Source organism: Pseudophryne corroboree, chromosome 9 (genome assembly GCF_028390025.1).
Source record: "Pseudophryne corroboree isolate aPseCor3 chromosome 9, aPseCor3.hap2, whole genome shotgun sequence".
NCBI lineage: Eukaryota > Metazoa > Chordata > Amphibia > Anura > Myobatrachidae > Pseudophryne > Pseudophryne corroboree.
Genome location: NC_086452.1, coordinates 32,856,753 through 32,869,493, shown reverse-complemented (window position 1 = coordinate 32,869,493; position 12,741 = coordinate 32,856,753). Strand labels below are relative to the sequence as shown.

At 44.4% G+C, this 12,741-nt stretch overlaps 1 protein-coding gene across 2 annotated transcripts in view; it reads right to left on the bottom strand.

Moving 5' to 3' along the window:
• Window positions 1–12,741, bottom strand: part of GNG12 (G protein subunit gamma 12) — a 293,645-nt gene that overhangs the window by 171,373 nt on the left and 109,531 nt on the right. The gene's annotated exons all lie outside the window — the stretch shown is intronic.

Genomic DNA, 12,741 nt, shown 5'->3' with positions numbered 1-12,741 from the left:
GTTTCCTTGTGCTGTTAGATCCTATATGGTATGCACCGATCAGATGTCTGGGGGCAGCAGGCAAGGCTTGTTGCGTTAGGGCCAGAGAGAGACGCAGCACCTTATAGAGCTGGTACCTAACATTAGAAGCACAGCCGAGAGAGACGCAGCACCTTATAGAGCTGGTACCTAGCATTAGAAGCACAGCAGAGAGACGCAGCACCTTATAAAGCTGGTAACTAGCATTAGACACACAGCAGAGAGAGAGACGCAGCACCTTATAGAGCTGGTACCTAGCATTAGACACACAGCAGAGAGACGCAGCACCTTATAGAGCGGGTACCTAGCATTAGACACACAGCAGAGAGAGAGACGCAGCACCTTATAGATCTGGTACCTAGCATTAGACACACAGCAGAGAGACGCAGCACCTTATAGAGCGGGTACCTAGCATTAGAAGCACAGCAGAGAGAGACGCAGCACCTTATAGAGCTGGTACCTAGCATTAGAAGCACAGCAGAGAGACGCAGCACCTTATAAAGCTGGTAACTAGCATTAGACACACAGCAGAGAGAGAGACGCAGCACCTTATAGAGCTGGTACCTAGCATTAGACACACAGCAGAGAGACGCAGCACCTTATAGAGCGGGTACCTAGCATTAGAAGCACAGCAGAGAGAGACGCAGCACCTTATAGATCTGGTTCCTAGCATTAGACACAGCAGAGAGACGCAGCACCTTATAGAGCGGGTACCTAACATTAGAAGCACAGCCGAGAGAGACGCAGGACCTTATAGAGCTGGTACCTAGCATTAGACACACAGCAGAGAGAGAGACGCAGCACCTTATAGAGCTGGTATCTAGCATTAGAAACACAGCAGAGAGACGCAGCACCTTATAGATCTGGTTCCTAGCATTAGAAGCACAGCAGAGAGAGAGACGCAGCACCTTATAGAGCTGGTATCTAGCATTAGAAACACAGCAGAGAGACGCAGCACCTTATAGAGCTGGTATCTAGCATTAGACACACAGCAGAGAGAGAGACGCAGCACCTTATAGAGCTGGTACCTAGCATTAGACACACAGCAGAGAGAGAGACGCAGCACCTTATAGAGCTGGTACCTAGCATTAGACACACAGCAGAGAGACGCAGCACCTTATAGAGCTGGTACCTAGCATTAGACACACAGCAGAGAGAGAGACGCAGCACCTTATAGATCTGGTTCCTAGCATTAGACACACAGCAGAGAGAGACGCAGCACCTTATAGAGCTGGTACCTAGCATTAGACACACAGCAGAGAGACGCAGCACCTTATAGAGCGGGTACCTAGCATTAGAAGCACAGCAGAGAGAGACGCAGCACCTTATAGATCTGGTTCCTAGCATTAGACACAGCAGAGAGAGACGCAGCACCTTATAGAGCTGGTACCTAGCATTAGACACACAGCAGAGAGACGCAGCACCTTATAGATCTGGTTCCTAGCATTAGAAGCACAGCAGAGAGACGCAGCACCTTATAGAGCTGGTACCTAGCATTAGAAGCACAGCAGAGATGCAGCACCTTATAAAGCTGGTAACTAGCATTAAACACACAGCAGAGAAACACAGCACCTTATAGAGCGGATACCTATCATTAGACGCACAGCCGAGAGAGACAGCACCTTATAGAGCGGGTACCTAGCATTAGACACACAGCAGAGAGACGCAGCACCTTATAGAGCTGGTACCTAGCATTAGACACACAGCAGAGACGCAGCACCTTATAGAGCGGGTACCTAGCATTAGAAGCACAGCAGAGAGAGAGATGCAGCACCTTATAGAGCTGGTACCTAGCATTACAAGCACAGCAGAGAGAGACGCAGCACCTTATAGAGCTGGTACCTAGCATTAGAAGCACAGTAGAGAGACGCAGCACCTTATAGAGCTGGTACCTAGCATTAGAAGCACAGCAGAGAGAGACGCAGCACCTCATAAAGCTGGTAACTAGCATTAGAAGCACCGCAGAGAGACGCAGCACCTTATAGAGCTGGTTCCTAGCATTAGAAGCACAGCAGAGAGACGCAGCACCTTATAGAGCTGGTACCTAGCATTAGAAGCACAGCAGAGACGCAGCACCTTATAGAGCTGGTACCTAGCATTAGAAGCACAGCAGAGAGAGACAGCACCTTATAGAGCTGGTACCTAGCATTAGAAGCATAGCAGAGACAGACGCAGCACCTTATAGAGCTGGTACCTAGAATTAGAAGCACAGCAGAGAGACGCAGCACCTTATAGATCGGGTACCTAGCATTAGAAGCACAGCAGAGAGAGACGCAGCACCTTATAGAGCAGGTACCTAGCATTAGAAGCACAGCAGAGAGAGACGCAGCACCTTATAGAGCAGGTACCTAGCATTAGACGCACAGCACCTTATAGAGCGGGTACCTAGCATAGGAAGCTCAGCAGAAAGACGCAGTACCTTATAGAGCTGGTACCTAGCATTAGAAGCACAGCACCTTAAAGAGTGGGTACATAGCATAGGAAGCGCAGCAGAGAGACGCAGCACCTTATAGAGCGGGTAGCTAGCATCAGAAGCACAGCACCTTATAGAGCGGGTACCTAGCATAGGAAGCTCAGCAGAAAGACGCAGCACCTTATAGAGCGGGTACCTAGCATAGGAAGCGCAGCAGAGAGAGACGCAGCACCTTATAGAGCGGGTACCTAGCAATAGAAGCACAGGAGAGACAGACACACAGCACCTTATAGAGCTGGTACCTAGCATTAGAAGCACAGCAGAGAGATGCAGCACCTTATAGAGCGGGTACCTAGCATAGGAAGCGCAGCAGAGAGAGACGCAGCACCTTATCTAGAGCGGGTACCTAGCATAAGAAGCGCAGCAGAGAGAGACGCAGCACCTTATAGAGCGGGTACCCAGCATTAGAAGCACAGCAGAGAGACGCAGCACCTTAGAGAAGGTACCTAGCATTAGATGCACAGCCGAGAGACACAGCACCTTATAGAGCGGGTAACTAGCATTAGAAGCACAGCAGAGATACGCAGCACCTTATAGAGCTGGTACCTAGCATTAGAAGCACAGCAGAGAGAGACGCAGCACCTTATAGAGCTGATACCCAGCATTAGAAGCAGAGAGAGATGCAGCACCTTATAGAGCAGGTACCTAGCATTAGAAGCACAGCAGAGAGACGAAGCACCTTATAGAGCAGGTACCTAGCATTAGAAGCACAGCAGAGAGAGACAGCACCTTATAGAGCTGGTTCCTAGCATTAGAAGCACAGCAGAGGGAGACGCAGCACCTTATAGAGCAGGTACCTAGCATTAGACGCACAGCACCTTATAGAGCGGGTACCTAGCAATAGAAGCACAGCAGAGAGATGCAGCACCTTATAGAGCGGGTACCTAGCATAGGAAGCGCAGCAGAGAGACGCAGCACCTTATAGAGCGGGTACCTAGCAATAGAAGCACAGGAGAGACAGACACACAGCACCTTATAGAGCTGGTACCTAGCATTAGAAGCACAGCAGAGAGATGCAGCACCTTATAGAGCGGGTACCTAGCATAGGAAGCGCAGCAGAGAGAGACGCAGCACCTTATAGAGCGGGTACCTAGCATAAGAAGCGCAGCAGAGAGAGACGCAGCACCTTATAGAGCTGGTACCCAGCATTAGAAGCACAGCAGAGAGATGCAGCACCTTATATAGCTGGTTCCTAGCATTAGAAGCACAGCAGAGGGAGACGCAGCACCTTATAGAGCAGGTACCTAGCATTAGACGCACAGCACCTTATAGAGCGGTTACCTAGCATTAGAAGCACAGCAGAGAGGCGCAGCACCTTATAGAGCAGGTACCTAGCATTAGACGCACAGCACCTTATAGAGCGGGTACCTAGCATTAGAAGCACAGCAGAGAGAGACGCAGCACCTTATAGAGCAGGTACCTAGCATTAGGAGCACAGCAGAGAGAGACGCAGCACCTTATAGAGCTGGTACCCAGCATTAGAAGCACAGCAGAGAGATGCAGCACCTTATAGAGCGGGTACCTAGCATAGGAAGCGCAGCAGAGAGAGACGCGGCACCTTATAGAGCGGGTACCCAGCATAGGAAGCGCAGCAGAGAAATCAGTCTGAGCATATTTGGGCACTGCAGCATTTAATTGCCTTTGTCCCATACTATAAAATTAATTGTGCACTAATGTTTCCATCCTCACAGAAAGCAGGAGAGGATCGTTGTGCGGCCACAAACTCCGCAGCACGCCAGGGAAAACTAGAATGGAGAACCCACTTCCTGCCTCCTCCTTACTGTGCCCAAACATTGTTCTTATTTATACAAATGCATCCGCCATGTCGGGTTCATGTTGCAGCAAGTTTATATGTGGGCAGATTGCAGATGCTCAGGGGATGACACACTGTATTTATGGTGCTTAGCATACTGCGCTGATCGGGGAGAAAAACAGGACAACGTCTGGGAGTAAGGGGCTGCTGTGTAAGTGGCGTTCTAGCAGTGACTACTACTGCAGCAGAGGGGCTGGTCTGTATAGTGACCTACAGGAGGCTTTACTGTACAGGCCTTGCAGTGCGTGGGTTAAACAGTCACTGATTCCCAAGCACGTGCCCATCCTAAACAGACTTGTTACAAAGAAAATAATAGAGTCAAAACCACACACACGCCCAAAAATAAGTGCAAAGCGAAAACGATGAAAGCGTTTCCTCTTATTAATTGCGAATCATTTCCTCGGTAGAGTCAGGTTAAGTTACAATCCCACAACCCCCCCCCCCCCCCCAAGGCCATAAGCTTATTTGGCAACTGATTAAGTTATACAGTCATACTGCAAACCCCAGGACTGCTCTGGCAGATCAGTGGTGACGATCACATGACCTAGGGTCATGTGACACTGTCTGGCACAACTGCATGATAGAGCGATGAAAGCAAAATATATTAAAATAAAAAGTACAAAGTATTACCTCAGATTTCTTATTGATCCACACTAAGATAATCCGGCGTAGCCCATCATGTGACCGGTGCACGCCGTGTGGAGGACGCTGCTGGGATATGCGGCGTCGCTGGTGCAGGATGACTGTAGTGTTAGATACTAAGGGGGAGAAGTATAAATCTTCTGAAACGTGCAGAAGCTGCCAAAAAGCAACCAGCTTCTAGCTTACCAAGTGGAATCTATAACATGACTGCTAGCAGTTGCTATGGGCAACTTCTCCACACTTTAGAAGATTTGGAACATCTCCTCCATAGTTACAGTGCATCTGTCCAACTTGTTAACAGGTGCCTCATTAACCGAGCTGCGCAGATGCTGAATACAAGTAGTATGTGCTCATTTGTAAAATACACGGTCTACAAATCCTTGATAAACATTTTACTAGTAATTGGGGACATATAGCTATAGCGGTCTGCAATATCTAAACAGCGTGGACTCTTGTACTATAGTGGCGACAGGGAACTAGTCCACAGGCAACCGGTCACATAGCAGGTTAACACAACTGGTTAACAGACATAAAGGCGGCAATTCAACTGTTGTGCGCATTGTAGCTCCTGTCTAAAGAACCCGGGAGCTATTCAATTCTTTTGCATGACCAGGCCTGAGGCTGCACTCACCGGATTTCTGCTCATACTCTCCTGAGGTGGTAAGACATCACTTCGGGTTCTAGGGCTGGCATGAGTGCGCTGAAACTGCATCACGCCTGGCATTTAGCACGGGAAAAGCTGATTAATGCGGATAGTCCAGTTCGTTACGGCGTGAGAAAAGGGCTATTTAATTAGAAGTGTAAAAACAACTGAATAGCTTTCAGGCTCTTTAGACGGGAACTACAGTACACACAAATAATGGAATCACTCCCAAAAAGGCTTACAGTAAAAAGGAGGCATAAAGCACAGATTATCTGCACAATGGTGAAGCGGGGGGCTGTCCTGACCGACAGGGAAAGGTCAGCCGCACTCCACAGTGACGGACGGTTGCTCACTGGAGACCGGTGTGGTCTACAGGACATATGCAACGGGAACCGATCGGAAGACAACATGCTTTCTATCCTCTGATCATTCCCAAGTGGGGGGGTGTAAGATATACTGTAGGTGTATGACAGTATATACTGTAGGTGTAAGATATACTGTAGGTGTAAGATATACTGTAGGTATATGACAGTATATACTGTAGGTGTAATATATACTGTAGGTGTATGACAGTATATACTGTAGGTGTAAGATATACTGTAGGTATATGACAGTATATACTGTAGGTGTAAGATATACTGTAGGTATATGACAGTATATACTGTAGGTGTAAGATATACTGTAGGTATATGACAGTATATACTGTAGGTGTAATATATACTGTAGGTGTATGACAGTATATACTGTAGGTGTAAGATATACTGTAGGTGTATGACAGTATATACTGTAGGTGTAAAATATACTGTAGGTGTATGACAGTATATACTGTAGGTGTAAAATATACTGGTGTATGACAGTATATACTGTAGGTGTAAGATATACTGTAGGTGTATGACAGTATATACTGTAGGTGTACGATATACTGTAGGTGTATGACCGTATATACTGTAGGTGTAAGATATACTGTAGGTGTATGACAGTATATACTGTAGGTGTAAGATATACTGTAGGTATATGACAGTATATACTGTAGGTGTAATATATACTGTAGGTGTATGACAGTATATACTGTAGGTGTAAGATATACTGTAGGTATATGACAGTATATACTGTAGGTGTAAGATATACTGTAGGTATATGACAGTATATACTGTAGGTGTAAGATATACTGTAGGTATATGACAGTATATACTGTAGGTGTAATATACTGTAGGTGTATGACAGTATATACTGTAGGTGTAAGATATACTGTAGGTGTATGACAGTATATACTGTAGGTGTAAAATATACTGTAGGTGTATGACAGTATATACTGTAGGTGTAAAATATACTGGTGTATGACAGTATATACTGTAGGTGTAAGATATACTGTAGGTGTATGACAGTATATACTGTAGGTGTACGATATACTGTAGGTGTATGACCGTATATACTGTAGGTGTAAGATATACTGTAGGTGTATGACAGTATATACTGTAGGTGTAAGATATACTGTAGGTATATGACAGTATATACTGTAGGTGTAAGATATACTGTAGGTGTATGACAGTATATACTGTAGGTGTAAGATATACTGTAGGTGTATGACAGTATATACTGTAGGTGTAAGATATACTGTAGGTATATGACAGTATATACTGTAGGTGTAAGATATACTGTAGGTGTATGACAGTATATACTGTAGGTGTAAAATATACTGGTGTATGACAGTATATACTGTAGGTGTAAGATATACTGTAGGTGTATGACAGTATATACTGTAGGTGTAAGATATACTGTAGGTGTATGACCGTATATACTGTAGGTGTAAGATATACTGTAGGTATATGACAGTATATACTGTAGGTGTAAGATATACTGTAGGGGTAAGATATACTGTAGGGGTATGACAGTATATACTGTAGGTGTAAAATATACTGGTGTATGACAGTATATACTGTAGGTGTAAGATATACTGTAGGTGTATGACAGTATATACTGTAGGTGTATGACCGTATATACTGTAGGTGTAAGATATACTGTAGGTGTATGACAGTATATACTGTAGGTGTAAGATATACTGTAGGTATATGACAGTATATACTGTAGGTGTAAGATATACTGTAGGTGTATGACAGTATATACTGTAGGTGTAAGATATACTGTAGGTATATGACAGTATATACTGTAGGTGTAAGATATACTGTAGGTGTATGACAGTATATACTGTAGGTGTACGATATACTGTAGGTGTATGACAGTATATACTGTAGGTGTAAGATATACTGTAGGTGTATGACCGTATATACTGTAGGTGTAAGATATACTGTAGGTGTATGACCGTATATACTGTAGGTGTAAGATATACTGTAGGTGTATGACCGTATATACTGTAGGTGTAAGATATACTGTAGGTATATGACAGTATATACTGTAGGTGTAAGATATACTGTAGGTGTATGACAGTATATACTGTAGGTGTAAGATATACTGTAGGTGTATGACAGTATATACTGTAGGTGTAAGATATACTGTAGGTGTATGACCGTATATACTGTAGGTGTAAGATATACTGTAGGTGTATGACCGTATATACTGTAGGTGTAAGATATACTGTAGGTATATGACAGTATATACTGTAGGTGTAAGATATACTGTAGGGGTAAGATATACTGTAGGTGTATGACAGTATATACTGTAGGTGTAAAATATACTGGTGTATGACAGTATATACTGTAGGTGTAAGATATACTGTAGGTGTATGACAGTATATACTGTAGGTGTAAGATATACTGTAGGTGTATGACCGTATATACTGTAGGTGTAAGATATACTGTAGGTGTATGACCGTATATACTGTAGGTGTAAGATATACTGTAGGTATATGACAGTATATACTGTAGGTGTAAGATATACTGTAGGGGTAAGATATACTGTAGGGGTATGACAGTATATACTGTAGGTGTAAAATATACTGGTGTATGACAGTATATACTGTAGGTGTAAGATATACTGTAGGTGTATGACAGTATATACTGTAGGTGTAAGATATACTGTAGGTGTATGACCGTATATACTGTAGGTGTAAGATATACTGTAGGTATATGACAGTATATACTGTAGGTGTAAGATATACTGTAGGGGTAAGATATACTGTAAGTGTATGACAGTATATACTGTAGTTGTAAGATATACTGTAGGTGTATGACAGTATATACTGTACAGTATATACTGTAGGCTGGTAATAATGGACACTCCGTTATACTAAAGTCCTCATACGTGAATCTGGCAAATATATCAGTAACTTGGTCATAAGGTGTTGCAAAGTAGTGGCAGAAACTAGCCAATTTCATTATCCCCATGGTCAATGGACATTTTATTTTCATGTGTGATTTGTTAGTTCAATTGAATTTTAAAGTTGTCTTTTTAATACCAATATATTAAATGTGTTTAGGAATTTGATTTTAGCGCTGTTTTTCTGGTTTTTTTTACATTATATACTGTAGGTGTAAGATATACTGTAGGTGTATGACAGTATATACTGTAGGTGTAAGATATACTGTAGGTGTAAGATATACTGTAGGTGTAACACAACAAAAACACCACAGAACTTTTTCCCAAGTTACACCAAGTTCTGAAGGAAAGTTCAGCACACAAACCCAGCGTACGGGCTCTTTACTAGAAATGACTTAAAAGACAAAGCCAAAGCCAACTGCTGCAATAATCCCAGACTGAAGACGGCTGTTAAAGTCAAGTGTATTATTACACTATCTGTCATCTGCATTGTGTGGCGCTTATGTATGTAAACAGGGTGTGTGCAGATCTTCACAACATGCCAGGAGGCCTGGGAGAGAAGGGAGAGGGGATGATGATGAGCCAGTAATCCGATAATACCTGGATGAGCAGAAACGCTACATGACAACCTGAAGGGCAAGGTATAAAGCCGTCAGACTACACTGGAGCCCACATGGAGAAAGCCCTGATGGCAGCATAAAGGGAAGCCAGACAGTACAAGGGCAGCGGGGACCAGTGCTGGGAGAGCTGGAGAGGAGACAGCTGGCAGAGAAAGTGGTTCTGCAGTTCTCAGAAAGCTGTGGGGTATGAACTAGGACGCTGTACGTTAGGCCTACCTTCCTTTCCAGGTCAATGGTTAGGTGCTAGAAAACTTTAAAGGACCACTGACCTGAAATACAGATTCTCTCAGACCTACAGCAATAAAGACAACTATACAAGTAGTATACAATAAAATATACAATATAGATACAATAAAGACAACTATACAAGTAGTATACAATAAAATATACAATATAGATACAATAAAGACAACTATACAAGTAGTATACAATAAAATATACAATATAGATACAATAAAGACAACTATACAAGTAGTATACAATAAAATATACAATATAGATACAATAAAGACAACTATACAAGTAGTATACAATAAAATATACAATATAGATACAATAAAGACAACTATACAAGTAGTATACAATAAAATATACAATATAGATACAATAAAGACAACAATACAAGTAGTATACAATAAAATAAGAATTTACTTACCGATAATTCTATTTCTCGGAGTCCGTAGTGGATGCTGGGGTTCCTGAAAGGACCATGGGGAATAGCGGCTCCGCAGGAGACAGGGCACAAAAGTAAAGCTTTCCGATCAGGTGGTGTGCACTGGCTCCTCCCCCTATGACCCTCCTCCAAGCCAGTTAGGTACTGTGCCCGGACGAGCGTACACAATAAGGGAGGAATTTTGAATCCCGGGTAAGACTCATACCAGCCACACCAATCACACCGTACAACTTGTGATCTAAACCCAGTTAACAGTATGATAACAGCGGAGCCTCTGAAAAGATGGCTCACAACAATAATAACCCGATTTTTGTAACTATGTACAAGTATTGCAGATAATCCGCACTTGGGATGGGCGCCCAGCATCCACTACGGACTCCGAGAAATAGAATTATCGGTAAGTAAATTCTTATTTTCTCTATCGTCCTAGTGGATGCTGGGGTTCCTGAAAGGACCATGGGGATTATACCAAAGCTCCCAAACGGGCGGGAGAGTGCGGATGACTCTGCAGCACCGAATGAGAGAACTCCAGGTCCTCCTTAGCCAGGGTATCAAATTTGTAGAATTTAGCAAACGTGTTTGCCCCTGACCAAGTAGCTGCTCGGCAAAGTTGTAAAGCCGAGACCCCTCGGGCAGCCGCCCAAGATGAGCCCATCTTCCTTGTGGAATGGGCATTTACATATTTTGGCTGTGGCAGGCCTGCCACAGAATGTGCAAACTGAATTGTATTACACATCCAACTAGCAATAGTCTGCTTAGAAGCAAGAGCACCCAGTTTGTTGGGTGCATACAGGATAACAGCAAGTCAGTTTTCCTGACTCCAGCCGTCCTGGAACATATTTTCAGGGCCCTGACAACATCTAGCAACTTGGAGTCCTCCGAGTCCCTAGTAGGTGCAAGGCACCACAATAAACTGGTTCAGGTGAAACACTGACACCACCTTAGGGAGAGAACTGGGGACGAGTCCGCAGCTCTGCCCTGTCCGAATGGACAAACAGATATGGGCTTTTTTTGAGAAAAAACCACCAATTTGACACTCGCCTGGTCCAGGCCAGGGCCAAGAGCATGGTCACTTTTCATGTGAGATGCTTCAAATCCACAGATTTGACTGGTTTTAAACCAATGTGATTTGAGGAATCCCAGAACTACGTTGAGATCCCACAGTGCCACTGGAGGCACAAAAGGGGGTTGTATATGCAATACTCCCTTGACAAACTTCTGGACTTCAGGAACTGAAGCCAATTCTTTCTGGAAGAAAATCGACAGGGCCGAAATTTGAACCTTAATGGACCCCAATTTGAGGCCCATAGACACTCCTGTTTGCAGGAAATGCAGGAAACGACCGAGTTGAAATTTCTTTGTGGGGCCTTCCTGGCCTCACACCACGCAACATATTTTCGCCACATGTGGTGATAATGTTGTGCGGTCACCTCCTTTCTGGCTTTGACCAGGGTAGGAATGACCTCTTCCGGAATGCCTTTTTCCCTTAGGATCCGGCTTTCCACCGCCATGCCGACAAACGCAGCTGCGGTAAGTCTTGGAACAGACATGGTACTTGCTGAAGCAAGTCCCTTCTTAGCGGCAGAGGCCATAAGACCTCTGTAAGCATCTCTTGAAGTTCCGGGTACCAAGTCCTTCTTGGCCAATCCGGAGCCATGAGTATAGTTCTTACTCCTCTACGTCTTATAATTCTCAGCACCTTAGGTATGAGAAGCAGAGGAGGGAACACATACACCGACTGGTACACCCACGGTGTTACCAGAACGTCCACAGCTATTGCCTGAGGGTCTCTTGACCTGGCGCAATACCTGTCCCGTTTTTTGTTCAGACGGGACGCCATCATGTCCACCTTTGGTATTTCCCAACGGTTTACAATCATGTGGAAAAAACTTCCCGATGAAGTTTCCACTCTCCCGGGTGGAGGTCGTGCCTGCTGAGGAAGTCTGCTTCCCAGTTTCCATTCCCGGGATGAAACACTGCTGACAGTGCTATCACATGATTTTCCGCCCAGCGAAAAGTCCTTGCCCCTCTTGCTTCTTGTGTCGCCCTGTCTGTTTACGTGGGCGACTGCCGTGATGTTTTTCCCACTGGATCAATACCGGCTGACCTTGAAGCAGAGGTCTTGCTAAGCTTAGAGCATTATAAATTTACCCTTAGCTCCAGTATATTTATGTGGAGAAAAGTCTCCAGACTTGATCACACTCCCTGGAAATTTTTTCCTTGTGTGACTGCTCCCCAGCCTCTCGGGCTGGGCTCCGTGGTCACCAGCATCCAATCCTGAATGCCGAATCTGCGGCCCTCTAGAAGATGAGCACTCTATAACCACCACAGGAGAGACACCCTTGTCCTTGGATATAGGGTTATCCGCTGATGCATCTGAAGATGCGATCCGGACCATTTGTCCAGCAGATCCCACTGAAAAGTTCTTGCGTGAAAATCTGCCGAATGGAATTGCTTCGTAGGAAGCCACCATTTTTACCAGGACCCTTGTGCAATGATGCACTGTTTTTAGGAGGTTCCTGACTAGCTCGGATAACTCCCTGGCTTTCTCTTCCGGGAGAAACACCTTTTTCTGGACTGTGTCCA